This window comes from Protomyctophum bolini (assembly GCF_963924005.1).
Source record: "Protomyctophum bolini genome assembly, chromosome: 19".
Classification (NCBI taxonomy): domain Eukaryota; kingdom Metazoa; phylum Chordata; class Actinopteri; order Myctophiformes; family Myctophidae; genus Protomyctophum; species Protomyctophum bolini.
The window spans coordinates 8747773-8770663 of record NC_137880.1 but is presented as its reverse complement, the minus strand read 5'-3'; the positions used below and the strand labels follow the sequence as shown (position 1 = coordinate 8770663).

Sequence of the window (22891 nt, the reverse complement as noted above, 5' to 3'; positions counted from 1 at the left end):
TACAACAGTTACCCTTAAAAACTAAGACAATCGCTGAAACATATTTTCTTAATGACAGATGTAGTCACTACGACCACAAATGTCCCAAGAAACTATAGCTATAGCCTATAGCCACCGAGTTTGCTAGTGCTCTGGGAGAACAACAGAGCTGCTGAATAATTTGTTTTGATTAGGTGTGGAGTCATGGTGCTCGTTTGAACCACGGCTAGAAGGCTGTTTCAACCAATCAGGTTGCTTCCTCGAAACGACCTGTTGTATAATTGTATTTGATGAACACTAACCATATACTGTACACCCAGGCATGATGCTCATTAGACCAGTGGTTCTCAAAGTGGGGTCCGGGGACCCCCAGGGGTCCTTGAGGGAGTTCCAGGGGGTCCCCTGCTAAATGTTAGTGTGGAACCAAATGAACCCTTATGGGTCTGTAACTCTGAGAGTGTACGAAATGGAACCAAAGGGAACTGTTAGGGTCCATTTGGTTCCATTTGTACACTCTCAGAGGTATATTAACATTGATTTTACTATATAAATTGGGGTCCCAGAGATAGAAATGCCATTAAATGAGGGTCCGTCCGTACAGCCCATTGCACATCAAACCAGGGGTCCTTGAAATGAAATGAGAATCACTGCTGGAGCCGTAAACAATAAACATCTTCACTCATGGTGGTCCTAGCGCCCTAATGAATGTCGATTCGGGGGTCCTTGACGTGAATACGTTTGAGAACCACTGCTCGTACAGACTCACCAACTCACCAACTCACTCGCATGGAAGAAAATACAAATTAAAATCTCATGTTGGTGATCTTCTAACACAGAGCCAACCCGGTTGAAGAAATCACGGAACGAGGCTTTAAACCTATATCTCTTTCGTGACACGTCTGGGACCATTCATGTTTATGTGGGGGTGCTTCTGAACAGTGTATATCCTGTTGCTATAGTGTGACCTTAAAATAACGAATAGCTGGAAAAAATTGCTGATCTACAAGCTCACTCACAACACATCGCAACGTGTCGCAAAACAACATGCTGGCTTTTATGGAACCCAAATGGTGCACTTAATATTAAACAACTGGTAAGATGTACTGTAAATCAGTACGCGCACGCACACACACACACACACACACACACACACACACACACACACGCGCGCGCACGCACTGACACACACTTTAACCATGTATGTGTCCACACAAAGGAGATGCATACAAGGACACAAACAGTATAGGTGCGGTTAAGGTTATGCATTTACAAAAATCATGGCATGACGTGTTTCATGGTACAATAGGCTCACTAGTCAGTACTCTATAATTACTAATTAGCAGCGTCTCCTTTCTGGGCATCCCAGGTTGTTGGAAGGAACCCTCCAGTATGTGGGTATAGGCCTTATATAGGCTGCCAAATATAAAACAAAACAAATAGCCCATGAAGCTCTGAGATGGTATACGTGCATAAAGTGGTTGGTATTTTATGACCGTGGTCATGACGGCTTCCTCTAGGGCTATAGCAGGCTATCTCTTCTCTGATACAGACAGACACAAGACCCTGTCAACTCTCCATCGACCACAACTACGTCTGGTGTGTTACTATAAGCTGTCAACGATGGAAAGATGTCTGGGTTACATCGGAGGGGTGAAACACACAAGCACGCACGAACACACGCACACGCACACGCACACGCACACACACACACACACACACACACACACACACACACACACACACACACACACACACACACACACACACACACACACACACACACACACACACAAGGTAGCACACTTACTGTAGAGTGTAGACTGGGGCTGGACTAGTAGCAACTCACGTGCTCCAAATCGACCGTGTAATATATAAGCGTCTAACTTTTTAATCAGGCCCGTTCTCTGTAAGCCAGTGTGTGAGCAGGGCGTTACTATAGCAACGGGTCAAACCTCAGCATGTTGTACGGCTTCGGGTCGTGACTCCGTCTGTGTGTGTGTGTGTGTGTCCCTCCTTAAACTGCCCTGTAATCTTTAAAATGCTTCATTGGGCGCAAAAAATGTGTATTGTGTGTACCACAATTAGAGACTAGTGTGTGTGTGAGTGTGTGTGTGTGTGTGTGTGTGTGTGTGTGTGTGTGTGTGTGTGTGTGTGTGTGTGTTTGTGTGGGTGTGCGCGTGCACGTGTACGTGTGTGTAGACTGTAGAACAAGAAAGAGAGAGAAAGCTGGGAGCCAAACCTGAAGCTGAAATTAAAAGTTGCTCTATGGTCGGTATAGCCTTGCAGATCTATTTATTATTCATCCAGTGGTGTCAGATCAGTTAGCCCCTTAATAATTAACTGCTCAGGAGGCTAATTAACCCATTCTGGGCGGGGACCCATTTTGGTGTCACGCTTTAGCCACTGAAAAATAGCAGATCTACAAGCTCATAGCGCACCACAGAGTGGCGCGCTATACGAGCTTGTAGGTCTGCTATTTTTGAAAAATCGAAGAACGACTGACATTTTTTTTAATCTGATCTCAGGTCAGAATGGGTTATAATCAGACCAGTGTGTGTCCAGTGAAAACCTCGTATGAATCTGATCTCAGGTCAGAATGGGTTAAGACTGTGCCAGAGAGACAGCGGAGCTGCTAGCTGCTATAAAGCTCTACGCTTTCCATGGATTATTCAAGCGTTTTCCACGTGGTGTAAAAGGGGGCCGATCCCCAGCAGCATGCTGGCTTGTGATATTTTACTATTTAAAAAAATGTCAAAATGTTTTTTTTTATCAAAACAGTCAAATATGGCTATAAAGTTTAGGGATCTGGGGGGTAAGACGACTGATTTCCATCCGAGCTTTCTCTAATAAATGCCACCTTTTTGGGGGGATTTAGTATTGGGGTTAGGGGCGTTCCTCTACTAACGTGGCTATTTTGGTCACCTGTCTAAATCCCCTAAAACACCTCCGCTATACCCTGTTACATTATGCATTAGGTGTGGTTTGGGGCGTTACAATAATGAAACCAAACACCGTGCCACATAATATGCCATTGCCTTTAGGAGATCCCTTATCCGTTATGCCCGTTATGCCCAGTGCTATATTGCATCATAGCATGCTCATAGACCATGGAAGAGTTGCTGCCTTGAAGTCTCACTCGTGCTGCAAACGAAACGGTATATCAAGCGAAGTTTGGGAAATCGGATCAAACCCCATTCGCTGCGCTATATGGGGTGATGAAACTGAACGAGTAAATGGAATCGCATGCAATGCCTGGCACAAGTCAAATAACTTCTTTGACTATAGAGGCAATTATATGAACACAATGGACACAAGGAAGTGACAAGGCAATCACTTCTGCTGATTATAGGAAAATTAGAAAGAGTAAATGCGTATAGGAGAATAAGGAGAGACGAAGCGGCCTTGACTCCGCGGACATCTCCATTGCAGGCCGCTCTATAACCAAACTAATTTGGCATTACGGGTGCTTTTAAACTCCACGACGTGCGCCTTCCCCAATGTTGTGTGACCCAAAATAGCCATTTAGGGGGGGCGGGGGGCCAACACGCCCTGCACGACACACGCAAATACCGGTGTCGGCATAATGGATAGCGGGTGACGCGGCTGGACCAAAATACCGTTTAGGGACAGAGCAAGCTCCTATACTAGTAATGTTCAGGGCAGCGTCACGGGTAACGGCAGTGACTTATAGCCCTAACCCATTCTGACCTGAGATCAGATTCTAAAAATGTCTTTATACATCCTGACAGTTTTCCATTCTGACCTGAGATCAGATTCTAAAAATGTCTTCTATGGTCAGTCGCTCTTTGATTTTTCAAAAATAGCAGACCTACAAGCTCGTAGCGCGCCACCGAGTGGCGCGCTACGAGCTTGTAGATCTGCTATTTTTCAATAGCTAAAGGATCGGAAAAGCTGCCAACTTAACACAGCCTATAGATGGCATGGGCACAGTATAGGCGAGTATGCCAGTCTATGCCGATCTGACACCGCACATCATTTATCACATAAATGATGATATTTCCTTCACGGTCATGTTTTGATATTGCTTCAGTTTGAGTTACTGTTTTATACTCTCTTGCAACTACTATTTACGTTATTGTTGTATGTTATATTGCAGCTGCACTTTTAACAATATTATTATTAATGGAATTCATTTATATTCCTATATAGATCAGTGGTTCTGTTATGGACCCCCCGCAAACCAAACCAAGTGTACAAATGGAGTTACAGACCTGTAAAGGGTCCATTTTTTTGGAAACCCCCTCAAGAAACCGCACTGTCTTAGAATTGTTTCAATTACACACTGGTATTGGACAGGTACTCTCAGTTATCGACCAATTCGCAAGTTATGAGTATCTGAATTCTGAATCGGTATCGGTACATCTACATAATATTGCCCTAACTGTATACTAGTGGACTCCTAGTGTTGCCATGTTGTCTATGGCAATGTGCTATATACACATAGCACAAGCAAACCTGATTGACTGACTCGCAAGTCAGCCACTGGTACATAATGGCCAAGTGGCCATTAATATCCAGGCATGGTCTATTCACTCAGTACTGGCTGTGTACTATGCTATGCTATGCATCGATGTACAGTAGCATGGCCCAAGCCACCGTATACTGGCTGTCGATACAGCATGGTTCAAGTCTATGCACTGTATATACACTAGCTGGAATACAAGAAAGCTTGGCGACCTTTTTTTGTTTTGTTTTTTAGAACCACTCATCTATTCCAATCCCACGGTTAAACCCTTTAACCCGTTCTCTTACTTTTATCCAACCTTCCGTTAAACTGCACTGAGGAGAACATTGAGAAAATTGTTTATAATAATGGGCACATCACCTAATAATGATGACTCAATCAGGCACAGCTGGTAACATGTATCCTTCTTGAGATTCTATGACTCCCTTTTCTCTGGAATGTCTTAACCTTCAGACTTCCCAGCAGTATAACTGACAACATTGACGCACAAATACAACATTGTCACTTTGCTACATTACTAAAGGCATGGTCAGGGACCAGTGGTCCATGGACCACCTAAACGTGACCGCAGTAAAAAACTATGCCTATATATAGACCTAACATTAATCCTAAATGTAACCTCAGTAAAAAACAAACTATCCCTAGTATAGACCTAACCTTATTCCTAAACATATTAGTAAAACTATGCCTAAACCTAACCTTATTTATTCCTAACCAGCTGCACCTCAGCAAAGTAAAACAAATGCAAGAATACAAGAAGCGCTGAGGGCGTGCGCGGCCCCCGGAATATAAATGGGAGCGAGAGTGTGTTTTCTGATGATGCATGAGGCTTCCGGTTATACCACTGCCGTACACATTATATCCGCACGTGTGTGTGTGTGTGTGTGTGTGTGTGTGTGTGTGGGGGGGGGTGTGGGGGGGTGTTCCGGGGTTGCTGAAACAACACCCCGGCCCCACCTATAGTGACAACAGGGGGTGTTAGCGGGTTGTTTGGAGTGGCGTTTTCCCAGAGGTTAGTTAATAGTTATAGTGTGTGACGGACCGGGGTCACACATCCGTGCACACGGGCTGGGGGGGGGGGGGGTGGTGGCTGGGGGGGGTCGTGTCGTCAGTGGCAACGGGCGTGTGCGCGCCACACAAAGACCCCCGGGCCCAGCAGTGTCAGCAGGTTTTCAACGCAGACCCCGGTCAAGAGGCTTAAATCCAATTGATCTACGAGCTTAGGTGGAAGTGCACACGCACACACACGCACGCACACACACACACACAGCGCGACCGGACCTCTCTGTGTGGCGAAGCCTATCTCTGCGCCCACGAGAGGCCGTGGTGGGAAAAAGTACTCGCTTTACTTAAGTTAAGTAAAAGTACGCCAATGTTGCAATGTAGAAGTGCTCCGTTATACGTTAAGTGACAGTCAACATGTATACTTGAGTAAAAGTGCAAAGGTATATTGGCATCGAAATGTAGCTAAAGCACCAAAAGTTAAAGTGTAGTCATTGGGGCATGAAATGTGCCTATATCTACAATCTCACAATGTGTTGCATTGTCAGCTTGTATAAATCGGCTGTTTCCAGAAGGCTGAAATGTATCTAGGGCTAAAGTAGTTTAGTTTATTACTTTTGTAATAATAATCGACATCTACAAAGTAGCTAGTAAAGTAATTCAACTTTTTCAAATGCAATGCAGTGAAGTAAAAGTACAATATCTGAGATGCAGTGGAGTATAGAAGTCAAAGTATTGGAAATTGGAAATAACACAAGTAGAAGTAGAAATACGTCAAAGGTGTATACCCGAGTACAGTATACTCGAATAAATGTACTTAGTTACTTCACACCACTGCCTATGTGTGGGCCCTGGATTAAAGCCCTCATCGTACGATGGTGTCACGTGGCCCCGGAAAACAGCCGATCTACAAGCTCACGGCGTGCTGCGTCTGTGACACGCTGTGAGCTTGTACGTCGTCACACCACGCCGTGGCATTGCGTGCCGAACACTAGTGCCGAAAATAGCCGATCTGCAAGCTCAGTGTCGGTCACAGATCAGTTGACTGCAATGGACTAGAATAGATCACTACAATACCAGGGCTTCCTTTTTTTTGTCCCCAGCATCATTAATGAGTAAAATAAGTATGTTAATAAGTGCAGTTTGACCCACATTATCAGATAAGTGATAAAAGGAGCTATAATTTCGTGCTATTTTATATAGGCCTATTTTAAATGTCAAATCTGGGATTTAAAAAGAAACCCCCCTGCAATAATTGTAATAATAATATTATAAAGGGAATGATTCTCATTGCACAGTTAGTTGCTGTAATAAGCTGACTCTCGCTGGAAGTGCAGACACGTGCATCTAAAGCTATTAATAACAAGACCACTATAGTTATAACATAATAGCCTACTGTAGGCCTACAAGGCGAGATGATATTTCCAATAACATTTGTACTATATAATTTGTTTGTGCATTCAGGCAGCAGCATCAGTGACTGACTGACTGACTGACTGACAACACATTCTTCATTATTGGGTCGTGATTCACAGAACAGATATCATGCCATGGTTGGTCATGATGAGATCTCCTGACATGAATTAAAGAATTCATTAAAGCCCAATGTCAATGGTTGTGGTGGTGGTGGAGCAGCAGCGTGCGCACTCACGCACGCGTACACACACACACGCGCGCGCGCGCGCGCACACACACACACACACACACACACACACACACACAGTGGAGTGGAAGAACTGTACGGCCAAAAAAAACCCTTCCTTTCCCAACACAAATACGAGTCGACCTATAATCATTAAAGAACTAACGTTCTCCTATATCTAACGGGCTGTTTATATTCTAATCTAAGTGACTCGGTGTTGTAATTCTATATATCCTAACAGGTCCAGTAAAGAACTTCTGATCAGGCAGCCTGTTCACTGAACACACGCGAACAAAACAAACAGGAAAAGCCCACATGTACACATTCATTTTGAAAGGAGAGTGTAACACACATTGAAAAGGGAGGATTGGTAAAAGCCATTGTCTTATATACATACCTCCTCGATATTTAATCGCGTGTAATGACATCCGGTGCAATGTGCGGTGATCCCCAGCCTGCAGCTTCTTTCTTTTCTCTCAGGATCCGTCCGTTTACTAATCCAGTCATAGACCCACACACACACACACACACACACACACACACACGCACGGTGCTGCTGCTGCAGTTTACACACGCTTACACATTAAAAACGTCGATTTGGCAACGAAACTACGAAGACAAGGCAGTGGTGTGTGTGCGTGTGGGGGGGGGAGAGAAGCACGCATGTGATGATGATGATGATGATGATGATGATGATCCGTGCCGGACGCTGGGCCGCTCAAGACAAGCGCATCTTCCGATCTCCTGGATACCGAGAAGCCATGTGGCTGCTCTTTCTGCGCATGCGTGGGGGTGGGGAGAGGAGCGCATGCTTTTTTTTTGTGGGGGGGTGGGTCTGTTTTAGAGAAGTCAAACGGAGGGTCGCGGCACCGATTGGGAGTCGCGGACCCGTTTTTTTTTAAATGGGTCTCTAGACTAGTAAAAACAAAATAATCCAGTTAAAGAAAACTACAACCTTGTTTTAATAATAAAATAATACAAATAAAGTAAATTAAATAAATAGGCTACATATTTAATACATAAAAATGTAGGTAAATAAATAAGAGTGAACATATTCAATAAGTAAGGACTAATATGTAGGCCTAAAAATAATTATAATGTAAATTTACAAATGTACGTAAATGTTGTTTTGATTGTATTGTATTGTTCCACTTTTTGCTTTGGCAATGTACGTTTTACTCATGCCAATAAAGCCCTTTGAATTTAAATTGAACGGCATTGAATTGATATGACCTCTTCCGTTTTCCTCCACTAGATGGAGGCATTACACTGTCAATTGTATGAAACTTCATTTCAACCAGGGTGTGGGAAGGCAAGCATTTACTCAAGACTATAGGTACAATTGTTGAGTATGCCCAGCATACTTTTACTTCTACTCCACTACATCTCAGAGGAAAATATTGTAGCCTACCTTTATTCCACTACAATTATTTGGAAACTTTAGTTTTTACTAGTTAATACTTTGTAGATCACTTCAGCCCGATGTACTGTATATTTTGGGTATTTGAAAATAGATGCGTTGATGAGCTTGTTGATCTGCCATTTTCTAAAATATATAGTTTAATACATTTGAAAACATGAATTGGGACATTCTGTATATAGAGTAGGCCTATGCTACTTTTACTTTGTGTCGCCTACTTTACTATAGGCCCTATAATTTCTTATACCAATACTGCTTACTTTTAGTCAAGTACATTTTGAATTCCAGACTTCAAGGCTACTGTACTTTTAACAGAGTATTCCTACATTGCAGTAGGTCTACTGATACTTCTACTTCTAAGTAGCATTAACATTTAAATAAATAACTAAATAAACAACTGTCTGTAGCAAAGCAACTTAGAAATGGAAACACGACATAGGCAGTGCGTGGCCTTGGCCTACCTACAGCATGAGCTTGATGTAAAAAACATTATCTTGTGAGCTGTGACGTAGGGGACGGTATAGAAGTGCATGTAGCAGGCTCAATTATTGTTGGACTAATAGGTTTTCAGGTCAAAAGTATAGACTTTATTTCTGAATAACCAGAAATGGCTTACCATGCCTTGGTTGTGCAATGTAGTAGAACAGGGGTTTTCAACAGGTGGTCTGTGGACCACTGGTGGCCAGTGAAGGTATTGCATGTGTGGTCCCTGACCTTGCATGGGGTGATTTTGATTTAGTAGCCTAATGTTATGTAGCGCAAAGTGAAGATTTTTGTATTAGAGGTTTGTGCACTAATCCTCTGTGTCGGGAAGTTACTGCAGGGAAGTCTGAGCTTATTAAGATTATTCCACAGAAAAGCTTGTTATAGAATCTCAAGAAAAGGGCATGCAGGTGTACCAGCTTGCCTGATTGAGTCATGATTATTAGGAAATGTGCCCAGGCCATATCATGCCATCATGTGTCTGCTCTATCAGTTAACCTGAGTTTAATGCAAGGTTGGATAAAGTAGGAGAATGGTAACTGTGGGATATAGGAATAGTGTATACGTGGTTCTCAAAAAATTAAAAGAAGAGAAAATGAATGCCTTCCCCAGCAAGCACGGTCAGGACCTGGTCGAATTAGTGACGTCTTGATTGTGGCCAGATCAAGTCGAAGCAAGACTATAGTCAGATCTGGCCCAGAATATCACCCAGGATCACATTAGATGATTGACACAGGGGTGAAAAATGGATTACAAAATCGTGGGATAAAAAAAATATATATAAAAAAAAAAGAACCTGTGTACTGGCACCCTCTACTGAAAGTGACTTCGGTGCTCTGTGGACCACTAGTAGTAGTCGGTTGAGAAACAGTGGAATGTATAGACATGGGATATGCGTTGCATAGCAGGGGTTACGAAAGCACTAATCTTAGCCCATTTGCCATCCCAACACAGCAGTGGTCCCCAGGTTGATTCTTTGTCAGGGTGGTGGTCCCTGGTTCACTGAAAACTCCTGTAGTAGGCAATCACAACAAAAAGAAAAAGGAAAGAGAAGATGAAAAACGCCTAATAAAAAAAGCATGCCATGGCAGAGGCTTTGTCCCTCCCCTTAATGTTTGATGACTGATATAATTATCATCTGTCATGCACAACAGGTGTGCGTGGTCACACCCAGCATAGACCAGTGGTCCTCAGAGTAGGGTCCCTCAGGGTTCCTTGTGGGGGGACGGGGTTTGAGACCCACTCAGGCCAGGTGTGACTGCTTAAAATAGGCCATCCCCCCCCATCCCCAGTCATTCTAAAGCTAGCTATTCTAAATTACATACTCCAGTTTTAGGTGATAAGGAGGTGACCACCAAAAACTACAACACCAGAGGGAGTGCAACAAACCATGTACAACCCAGATTTGGCACAAACAAGGGACTAAATTATTTTCGCTCCTATGCCACCAAAATGTGGAACGCCCTACCAACAGTCATTAAGACATGTGAATCCCTTGACTCCTTCAAAACCGCTCTCAATGGACACCTACGGATGGCTGCAATTCGAAACTGGCCTCTGTAAAATCTGAATCCCCCCCCCCCCCTTCCCCTCACTGTATATGTATCTTTTCCCCTTTTGCTTCCTATATGATGAATTCCTGTTCTGTTCTTTAACTACATAGAAGTGTCTATTTGTATGTCTCTAAATGTTTTGATGAATTGAACAATGTGCACCCTGTTGTAAACAAGTGTAACGCTTAATTGGGTCGTCCACTCACAGTTAACAGTCTTTGTATTGAGTTTGTGCTTGAAATGTACTGTAATTCTACAAACTGTTAATAAATATTTCAATCAATCAATCAAAACGATGTCACACTGTGGTGCGGTATAGCGACTCACCGCTCACACAAACACATCTCTCTGTTTTCACTAACCCCGGGCCTATTTTGGTGGGTTTTCATTTACTGTTTTCAAAGAAGGACACCTGGAGGACGGAAAATATATTTTTACAGTAAATGAGTAAGTTTTGTTGAAAGTGAAATATCCCTGAGAGTGTAAAATGAAACATAAAAGGTAGCAAGAGTTGTTATTTTTGACCATGTTATCTCTGGGTAGGCCTATATACCACATCAAAATACAGAATGGAATTGGCCAAAAAGGTGGCCCAAATCGTATCCAACGAACAACGAACAAAACATTCTAAGTCTTGGGTCTGCATGGCTAAATCTCATCAAATGGTGGTCCGTGGTGGCTATAAAATGCCATTATGTCAATCACATTTGCACACTGCCGCTGAATATTTGGTCCGTATAGGCCTATACTTTTTTCGGACCGAGGTCGATTTTCCACAGCTGTCTAGTGGGGTCTGGTGGGGTGTTGGTGACAGGCTGACAGCCTAGTGATACAGCCTACTACTTTCAGATCCACAAAACGCATTTTAAATCATTTTTTTTAGAAAGGATTTGATGACAGAAACAATCCCTGTGTCGATGACCGACGGCAGCTGCATTTCTGCGATGAACATAATCGCTGTTGCTGTCAGACAAAAACAAGACAGACACATAGTTTGAATCACGGCATAACATATGGAGGATATGCCTCTCACTATAGACTTCACTTCACTATAGGGTCTTCAATACTTTTCAGACAAAGGACTATAGGCGAGAAAGAGATGAAGCAGCATATGACATGTATAACATTGTGTTGCAGATTCAATAGTTTCGTAGACTTGTTTGACAGCACTATCAATCATCAGGCGCATGTGTTTGTTTCCGACGTCCGACAGGCATTAGTCCGACACCCTGCCCCAAACCCTAACTCTAAACCTATAACCTCACAGGAAGCCACGGGTTTCGTGTGTGTACACGTTGGATTCCAGCTGCTAATGTGTATTTTCAGACATGTAACCACCATGCTGACCATAAGGAGTTCCTCCCTGTCCCCAGTTAACCCCTGGGGTCCAAAAACCGTATAGGTTTAGTTTTTGGCTAGGTGGCCCTGCAGCCTTCCGCCAATCATGATGGAGTGGGGGCGGGCCTTGGCGTGTGTGCTGTTGGCCTGTTGCGTGTCCCCCCACTGTAGTGCGTGTGTGTGTGTGTGTGTGTGTGTGTGTGTGTGTGTGTGTGTGTGTGCGTGTGTGTGCATGCATGTATGTGTGTGCGTGCGTGTGTGCATGCATGTATGTGTGTGTGTGTGTGTGTGTGTGTGTGTGTGCATGTGTGTCAGCCAGTGGTTAGTGTGTTCCACTCCTGAAATATGGATTTGATGAGAGCATGTGGACAGACAGAACTGTTGGTCCTGGCAGTGCACGGTGTTCTCAAACGTTTTCGAGCCAAGGACGGACAAATTGACATGTACGGCATTTGTCGGCGGACCAACTATATAAAGGTAACTTTATACCTCATACTTTAAATGCTTAGCATGAGGTATAAAGTACAGCAGCCTTTTGTTCATAAAACGGAAAGATCGGGTATTGGGTAAGGCTGACGTTATGTATCTTTCAGGACCTTTCACTGCTTCGTCTCAACCCACTCTATCTACTGTATGGCTCTGGTCTCAGCCACCGCAATGATTATTTTGACCTTCCGTCAAAATAATCATTTTAAACTGTAAAAAATTGTAAACAATTTCCAAATGTTTGTAAACAAACCTCAATATGTTTGTAAACAAACCACAAATGTTTGTAAACAAACCACAAATGTATGCAAACAATTTGCAAATGTTTGTAAACAAATCCCAACTGTTTGTAAACAAACCTCAATATGTTTGTAAACAAATCCCAACATGTCTGTAAACAAATACCAAAATGTTTGTAAACAAACAACACATGTTTGTAAACAAATACCAAAATGTCTGTAAACAAATACCAAAATGTCTGTAAACAAATACCAAAATGTTTGTAAACAAACAACACATGTTTGTAAACAAATCCCGGAATATTTGTAAACAAACAACAAACGTCTGTAAACAAACCACAAATGTTTGTAAATAAATCCCACATGTTTGTAAACAAATACCACATGTTTGTATACAAACCTCAACACGTTTGTAAACTAATCAAAAATTTGCATAAACAAATCACAAATTAATTTGTAAACAAGGGTTGGGCCCCTCAAGCCTCAACAATGTTCATGTCATTTTAGCAGCAATGTACCATAATAGAGATAGACATAACGGAAAGTTAGAAACCACAGAAAAGTTGTAAAAGTCGAGGAAAAAGTGAAAGAAATTGGAAACGGGGGGGGGGGGGGGGGGGGGGGGGTTCTAAAATAGGCAGCCGCACATCGGAACTACTTTTTGTTTTTGGCCCGAGGGAGGCCGAGCATTTCATAAAAACAACAAGTCAAAATGCCCTTGAAGTGAAGCACATTTCTGACGTGCAGTATATTGATGGGGCTCCAGCTGGTTCTCATTTGGTGCTGAATTGAAATGCAGCATTACCCATGGTGGATTTATTTTTTACTTAAGTAGAAGTATATCAATAGGCCTACTGCAATGTAGATATACTTTGTTACGAGTAAAAGTCTAATGAACATTGTACTTAAAAAGTACAAACGTATTGGCATAAAAATGTACTTTACCAAAAAGTCCCATTTCGAGTTTTCAAATTCAAATGTATACTAGTCTTCGGCTATTTTCAAATGTCCGAATTGGGGTGAAGTGGTTTTGCCCCCGGTTTGACCTGAATTAGACTACGGTCCCCTCTTTAATTGTCATCGTGGGACCCCAATGTATATTGTAAAATATACAGTGGGGTCCGGGGACCCCTAGGGATCCCCGGACCCCACTTTGGGAACCACTGTTTTACCCAATTCCAGTAAGTCCAGTAAGACGTGTGAGGAATGGTCCAGTGAAAAAGAAAAACATACACGTGGGTGTATTGGATTGTTCTCTATCACTCTATCACTAAACACGGGTGAAACTCACCTGCCTGTAGAAAAAAAATCACACCCGTGTGAACCGAGTGGTGCAACTCCCCTCCCCCCCCCCCCCCTCCTCTATCTCTCTCTCTCTCTCTCTCATTAGCAGGCAATAGTGAAGCACACTGTCTCTCTCTGTCTCTCTGTTTCTGCATGGCACAACAGCGCCCCTACTGGTACTCATACTGGTGCTCATACATAGGTGAACACATACATAGGTGAACACATACTGTAGGTGAACAGTATGGGCAGGGAAACAAACCTAGCTTCTATCCATGATGTCACTGAGCATCATGAAGGTACTGAAAGACATGCAGCAAACATTATGAAAATGACAAAAAAATATAATTGCCCGGGTGAAAAACATCCATGTTTATAGTGTTGGGTTATACCGTACTTAAGTAAATGTAGCCTATACTTAGTTACTTTCTACCACTACCATTACCGTAGTGCTTGTTGTTGTTGTTTCTGGCACGGGCCCAGCTGGACCTCGTTGACCGACAGACGCTAAACCTCCTACTGTAGCCTACTGTATGTATGTGGCCCAAGGTTGCAACTCACAACTTCCAGGGCTCTTCTTTTTTTTCTGTCCCACGGCTAGAATTCAAGTGAACCGCGACGCTCGTTTCCGTGTAACGCATTTCACTCTCTCTGCAACTGAGCAAACACAGCGTGGCCTCGTGGTATTATTCGCCCAGAGTTCATGCAGAACCATGTTAATGTGCTTTGTGTATTCTCTCTCTCTTGATAAAACAGCATATATTGAACCAGTCAGGAAACACATTTTCAGACTGTGACTGCCGCGTTCTCGTCTTGTTTGCTCATAACTTCGGCGTGTCTTGATTTCTTCAGACATATTTGTGTTCGCCGAGAGGGCATTCCACGGCCCCGCGGACGCTATCAAAACGCCTGACGCAATCAACAATGACGAGAGCCCTCTGCCATGTTTTTTTAATCGTCTCACCTCCTTTTTTTTGTGCGATCTCTTCCAGACGTGTGTGTGTGTGTGTGTGTGTGTGCGTGTGCGTGTGCGTGTGCGTGTTTGTGTACAGTATGTGTCTACCAGCTCAGTGCCCTTGTGGTTAGAGTGTCCGCCCTGAGACTGGGAGGTCGGGGTTCGATCCCCGGCCGGGTCATACCAAAGACTCTAAAAATGGGACCCAGTGCCTCCCTGCTTGACACTCAGCATCAAGGGTTGGATTGGGCTGTAAGTCCCTGCGATATACTGGCGTCATGTCCAGGGGGTGTATACTTGTACATCAAGCTGCCTCACGCTACAGAAACAGGAGATAGGCTCCTGCCCCTATGGGCCTCATGGCTCGGCAAGGCTACTTACTTACTCCCAGACATGTTTTCCGTGCGTGAATGTGTGCGTGCCTGTGTGTGTGTGTGAGAGAGAGAGAGAGTTACAGTACAGAATATTTCTGTACATTGTGCACTCTCTATTAAATTATGGAATGCATTGTGCTATTTACACTGTGACTGCACACATTGACTTATTGTAGAAGCACTTTGTGTGAGTGCAAAAGGGCAGAACAGACAACCAATAAGACGCCCTGAGGGGGCGAGAAGTAAGCGACCTCGAGACCTATACAAGCTCGTAGCGCGCCACTCGGTGGCGCGCTACGAGCTTGTAGATCTGCTATTTTTCAATAGCTAAAGCACGACATGATGCTAACACCAAAAGGGGTTCCCGTTCAGAACAGCCCCGACCGACCTACCGAGTCAGCCACATCTGCGGCTGCAATATACGGGCCTATATGGCTGGAAACCCCATGAGAAAACAATGAAAACCTGAACAATGAAGTTCAGAAGAACAGACGGGCTGAGAAAACAAACAGACAGACACCATGATGGAAGATAAGAGACGCGAGTACTATAGTGGGAGTGTAATGGGAATTTTATAGAATGCCAACTATATACAGTGCCAGATATATGCATTGTTGCGTTCCATTAGATCTCTTTGCTCAACGATGTGCTCAGTCTAATTTGTGCAGCTGTCAATCCAACAGCTGACTTGACTCCTCCACGCTGTCAGCTAAAGGTATACTTATTTGTGTGTCGCCCCTTATGTTTAGCGCAGATCCGTATATGGACATTTGCATGACTATAAGGAACTGTCTGAGAATGGGGTTGAGGAGGGGCTGCTGGAACAGGCAAGGATATAGGCCTGTTCCTCACGCTCTGTATGTTGTTTCTCTGCTGAATCTTCTTAATAAATTCTCGATACTTCACCCTGAAGAACTTTGTCATTCCTTCATCTTTGGAAGATTATTTAATCGAGGGGGGGGGAACGGAACGCACACATGGGGTCCTCCTAGATCTGAAGTAATGCTCTCTCTCTCTCTCTCTCTCTCTCTCTCTCTCTCTCTCTCGTCTGTCAAGTAAACTCAAACCACATTGAATTCACATGGCACGTTGAGAGATTGCAGATTTGTCATGTCAACTAAAACGTGACAACAATTAAAGTGTGAAACAGAGCTTTAAGTGGTGTTATAATTAGCGCTTATTAATGCATGTGGGCTACTGGAAGTGATTTATTTTTTTATTTTTTTACTCTAGCGTTATCTCGGGATGTTGATCTGGTCCTATCGTGTTATCTTTATCCGATTTAGGACGGGAACCCCTTTTGGTGTTTTAAGCATTATGTCATTCTTTAGCTATTGAAAAATAGCAGATCTACAAGCTCATAGCACGGCACGAGTGCCGCGCTACGAGCTTGTAGATCTGCTATTTTTTTGGAAAAATCGTAAAAATGTGGCGCAAATCGTTGAATATATATTCTTTCAGAGCCAACGTTTTTTTAACTCAAATCTTTGCTTCTGTGGGGTCACTGGAACAACATATTTTCAGACGGGGGTCCGCAGCCAAATACAGATAATTCAGGGGCTCCTTAAAACATGGAAAAGGTTGAGCTCCACTCACATAGAAACATAATTATAGGTTTTCCAGAAAACTGTTAGAATTCGGAAGCCGTTTGTTTCGGAACGGGCCTCAGGACTGAATGGGTTATAAGGCATATGGCTCCGTGTTCATCAGTGGATTTCATCAATCAACAACAGACAATCTGTTTAAGTGTCCTGCGGTTAGTTTTATTTCGCTGCATAAATCTTAGCCACGGGCCAACACCAACAGTGCTATCTGTCCAAATGCGCTCATCTAATCCCTATTTCAGGAGTGGAACACACACACATACCCACACACACACACACACACGGACGCACACACACACACACACACACACACACAAACACACGCACACACACACACACGCACACACACACACACACACACACACACACACACACTCACACGCACACAAACCCCAACGCGAATTTCGCACACGTTGTATTTATTGGCAATGGTCGGTTGCTATAACTAGAGAGCTCCAAAATATTTGGGAGGACAGCTTTTTTCGATGGTGAATGTTCTTTGCTTCCTTTAGGAATCGCATATCTAGATGATTCTCTTCAAACTTCAACCCGTTTCAAGATAAAAGTTCATTCTGTCATGCTGCATATGGAACTATATAACCTGGCCTATATAGTGCATGAGGGGTCTTCAACGGGAGGTCCGGTATCCCTTCCTGGGGTCCTCAGAGTTAGTACAGGGGCGCCGCCACATCTTTGTGTGATAGCATTTTCTTTGTCTTTTTAATAACTAACTTGAACCCTAGAATGCCTATTCTGAGAAACTTAAGCCAAAAATACCCGATCTACAAGTGAGGTTTTGTGAGCTTGTAGATCGGCTGTTTTCGGCAAAGAGGTTTGGTATAGAGGGATAAAAAGAGACCAAGTACAGCGCGAAAGGCAGTTGAAGTATAGTTACATCTCTGAAAATAGACATTTAATTAACATGAATCCAGCAGTCTATATGAAACTATATGAAATCTATGAATGAAACATAATTGTATACAATATGCACTACGTAGTGGTAATTTTTGTCTATGAGGTGAACAGTATAGGCTTCATTAGACTCCTTGGTATATGTGGTTATGTGGCGCATTTACAGTAGGATTGTGCTGCCGATGGCAGAACACCTTGTACTGTATGTCTATATTCCTGTTATCTTTAACCCATTCTGACCGGGCACCCATTTTGGTGTTGGCATCATGTTATGCTTTAGCTATTGAAAAATAGCAGATCTACAAGCTCGTATCGCGCCACCGAGTGGCGCGATACGAGCTTGTAGGTCTGCTATTTTTGAAAAATTCGAAGAACGACTGACATTTTTTTAGAATCTGATCTCAGGTCAGAATGGGTTCATCAGACCAGTGTGTGTCCAGTGGAAACCTTGTATGAATCTGATCTCAGGTCAGAATGGGTTAACTTTTTGTAACTTTTTGTGTTCTTCCCTACTTGATCATGCCATGCAGCGTCACACAAAAGCATCATGAATGAATGCCCTTATATATATATATTACACACAAAAGGAGCAAAACTAGCACAGCATGCACAAGCTTGTGAGCTTGTAGATCTGCTATTTCTTTGTTTTTCTGATCATGGGATATAGAGTCTTTCCCAGGTCTTCGGCCATGCAGCAGACAAGGTTTCCAAGACAAGAATAATTTATTGACTTCTGTGTTAACCCATTCTGACCTGAGATCAGATTCATACGAGGTTTCCACGGGACACACACTGGTCTGATTAACCCATTCTGACCTGAGATCAGATTCTAAAAATGTCAGTCGTTCTTCGAATTTTTCAAAAATAGCAGACCTACAAGCTCGTATCGCGCCACTCGGTGGCGCGATATGAGCTTGTAGATCTGCTATTTTTCAATAGGTAAAGCATAACATGATGCTAACACCAAAATGGGTGCCCGGTCAGAATGGGTTAAGTGTGCTCACCGTTCTGGATAACAGCTTGCACATCCAGCGAGGTGTTTTCAGGATAAGCTCAAACGGATTCCATTTAACCCATTCTGACCTGAGATCAGATTCATACGAGGTTTCCACGGGACACACACTGGTCTGATGAACCCATTCTGACCTGAGATCAGATTCTAAAAAATGTCAGTCGTTCTTCGAATCTTTCAAAAATAGCAGACCTACAAGCTCATAGCGCGCCACTCGGTGGCGCGCTATGAGCTTGTAGATCTGCTATTTTTCAATAGGTAAAGCATAACATGATGCTAAACACCAAAATGGGTGCCCGGTCAGAATGGGTTAATGTCTGCTACATCAATCAGTATACGCAGTAGTTTTTCTTTTATACAGCCATAATACATATAATTCATAAACTATTTGGGTCAGTTTGCTAAGTTGTATATGTCTAAGTGCGTGTCATGTTGACATTTTGCCATATCCCAAAAGTAAACACACAAGCGTGCCAGCGAGCAGACTATACCTATGATATTTTCCGTTGCGTATATCATGAATCGATATTCCACTTGTCGTCATGCTCTTAAAGCTGCGATAAGGATGTTATTTTTTAATGAATGGTGGGAGGAGACCTCTTCCTACTGTTCTACGCTGAGATATTTTGACCCTGGTGTCGTGAAGGACATGGCTGACAAGCTGAATGGGGAGAGGCAGGCCCCGCCTGAGAAACAGAAGGCCCTGCAGGTTCGATTCCTATGGGCCTGGGAATGTTAACTATATGTGCCCCTATATCTATAAGCAAGGACACTTAACCTCTAACTCAGCCCTCAGTTGGTCAAATAGTGCATGTTTAAATGCCAGGTGCACCCATTAAGACCTGTAGCTGATTCTACAAATCATCTCTGTCAGGTGGAGACTGTAAGGGCCGATTCATATACTCCTAATTTACCGCTGTGTATATAGTGCCAAAATAAATTTGGCTCGTCAGAAATGTTCAGTAGCACCGAGGAGCCGACTTTAGGACGGTACCCGCCCCCCCCCCCCGAACCTCAAATTATGTCACATTGTAGGCTCTACAGAGCCGAACCGACTTTTATGAAAAATGACATCCTTAGCCCAAACCATCATCCATAATAACCCAACCCCATGCAAATCAAACCAAACTAAATCTATAGCACATTTACGACAGGCAGCCCAAGGCCGACCGAAGTGCAACAACAAAACAAAGCAATTCAAAGCAGATCGATACAACATGAACATCAATAACTAAAACAAGAACACGCTTTAACACGGAACAAAATATACACAAAGACGGCATATTTTGTGCGTCCACGACCGGGCAAACAAACGTATACGTTTATTGGCACTGACAATGCGCGTCATTACACGGCGCGCATGTGGAATATTACGCTGACCCGGGGTCAGCCGCACGCCGCAAAATAGGAACCATTCATCCTGCTCCGCCCATAAACAGGGGTTTGGGTTTTTGTTTTATATTCCGTTCACCGTCGTCAACCTTAACGAGCTCCGTTCAAAGACAAGACAACAGACAGATATGTTTCATTAGAAAAACCCAGACAGATTTATTTCGTTCTTTTCTATATATTTGTTTTGGTCTGCTTGCGTTCGAGAACATGGGACCTGTTTTGCATTTGTGTGGAACGGGGGAATTCCTCCAGAGAGGTTAAGGCGGGTGAGGAGGGGGAGAGAGAGAGAGAGAGAGAGAGAGAGAGAGAGAGATAGAGAGAGAGAGAAGGGAACAAGGAGGGCGATAATTTCTCATAAATCACCCGTCAAGGGAGGTTAACGCGGACACGGAGGACACTGTGAGAACCAAAATGAGAAAGAACTACATAGTTCACCCCCCGAAAACATGACATGTATTTATTTATACCGCTTATATTCACCCCGCGATGTGGGAGAATTTGCGTATATAACATTTATAACATTCATTTACGGACTTACAGTGCATGAAGCGTGAAAATAAAGCAATATTACACGAGAGGGTGTTCTTTATCGCCATTAATGCACTCCTGGACTCGGGAGTTCCGAAGCACCGCGCAGAAATTCATGAATGATGGTAAAGTATAAGATAAAGAACACCCTCGGGGGGCTCGAGTGTAATATTTAAATTATACAACAGATGTACACGTAGCCACTATACGACTACAAATGTCCCAAGGAACTCGCTATAGCCTATAGCCATCCAGTCTGCTGCGCTCTGGGAGAACAGAGCAGGTGATTTCTTTGTGTCGATTATAGGTGTCCCTCCCTATACTGTCGTTTAAGCTTAAGGCACGGCTATAATGCTGTTTCAACCAATCAGATTGCTTCCCTCGAAACGAGGCCAAAATGAACAGAAAAACTACTATTTTCTAAAAAAAATTAAAACGTTTTTAGATTACTAAAAAGTAGTCTAAAAACTACTATAAACTACTATTAAAAAAATCTGTCCAAAGAGATTTTCAGAGTGTAATTTGAGCTTAATTTAAACTGTATTCCGAGGCTAAATCGTAGTAATTCACGGATGATGCACACACACGGTTCTAATGAGTTAATGAGCTCCCGTTGACTGTCACCGGCATGCCCAGGTGCATTCTCTTGCTCGTCATGGTTTGAAATTGGCCCGTCCCATTAAATTGGCATGACCATATATGGCCGTATCAGTCGGTTCAACGCTGCTGGGGGTGGAACTCCCTCGGGCCGTCTGCGATGAAGTCGCTCCGGTCGTGGCGGCTCTTGAGATATACGTGACGGGGCTGACGGACGGAGAGAGATTTCACACATACTGTATATACAGTACAGGACGACGGGAAATGATCCAAATAAAGACTTACATTCTTCAAGTTCTCCCACTTTCCACTTTGCCGTGATTGATTGCCATTGTGACTTTCTGTGTCTGTCTGTCTGTCGAAGCCTTCTTTGCCAAATGAATAGACGGTATATAGGCCTATATGTTTGCAAGTGCAGCAGGGGCAGACACCGACAGACAGTCACTCATTCCTTTTTTAAATTGAAAAGGTTACACAGCGTGACCTTTAAAGTCTCATTCTCACACTCTCTGAGTTACAGACCCTTACAAACGGAACCAAATGGAACCTCACGGGGTCCATCTCCGAATGAAATGAACACTGAGGATTTCCGCGGTGTGCAGTTCAGTGCGTTTATTATATTTCTGGCTTAACCGGCGTGTAATTTGACTCATATTTTTGCACAGCCCGGGCGGCGGGCCCTAATGAAAACAGAGCGAGTTGGCGAACGGGAAGACGGGACAGAATCAGAACCAGACGTGTGGACCCAAAACAGAAACATATACTGCTAATCCACCTGTGACCTGCCCATGTAGACCGCACGCTTATTGAGTTATGTCTGATACACTGTCAAATCCTCACTGTCCATGCATGTAACTCTGAGTGTGTGAAAATGGAACCAAATAGACCCTTACGGGTGAATTTGGTTCCATTTTTTACACTCTCAGAGTTGCAGATATGTAACGGTTCATTGAGTTTAAGTGAAGGACCACCATGGAAAATAAGCTCTCATTGCTTTGGTTGTGTTTGTCCTTTTTGCGATGTGTTGTGAGCTTTATCTCCCCCTTTATCTTCCCACCACAAAAGGCTCTGGTCAGGCTCTGCCAGTGGGCCTAATGAGCCAAAGTCCCCTCACCTGTGAAATGTCCAGCCTCTGCCTCAGCCAATTGATTGCCATCCCCACACCTGCAAATTGATTAATTAACCACTCCACTTTTCACAGTCAGTTTGCACTCTTCAGACACAGGCAGACTGGCAGAAACAGAGACCTCCATGTGAGACACAGACAGACAGTTAAAACGGGTGCTATGACAATGTTGACAACGGGTATTATTAGGTTCCCAAGTTGCATCGTTCTCAAGTAGGCTGGTGGCCGACAGGAGCACCTACAGGTCTAGTCTTATCTACAGTGCAAACATCCTAGAGGTGTGATCCAGGATGACAGCACAGTAGTGTGGGATAAAATAAATTATAATCAGTATGACACTTCACAATTGCTTCAGAGATAATTTTGCCTCCTCACCCCTACATTTGAAACAGTAGAACAGTACAGACGCAACATTATTGAATATCTTCTCCCTTCTGGCTCCAAAACTATTGGAACGCACTTCCCATTACATTCAGAAC

The 22891-nt window shown here is 43.4% G+C and overlaps 2 protein-coding genes across 2 annotated transcripts in view; one reads left to right on the top strand and one right to left on the bottom strand.

The window, feature by feature from the left end:
• The window catches only part of LOC308334449 (very long chain fatty acid elongase 4-like), a 36527-nt gene extending 28674 nt beyond the window's left edge, over positions 1 to 7853 (bottom strand). The window contains exon 1 of the mRNA XM_080791201.1: positions 7507 to 7853. The gene's annotated coding sequence lies outside the window, so the exon portion shown is untranslated. The remainder of the gene's footprint in view (positions 1 to 7506) is intronic.
• The window catches only part of LOC308334550 (E3 ubiquitin-protein ligase TRIM35-like), a gene marked incomplete at both ends in the record, with an annotated part of 157667 nt that overhangs the window by 94778 nt on the left and 39998 nt on the right, over positions 1 to 22891 (top strand). The gene's annotated exons all lie outside the window — the stretch shown is intronic.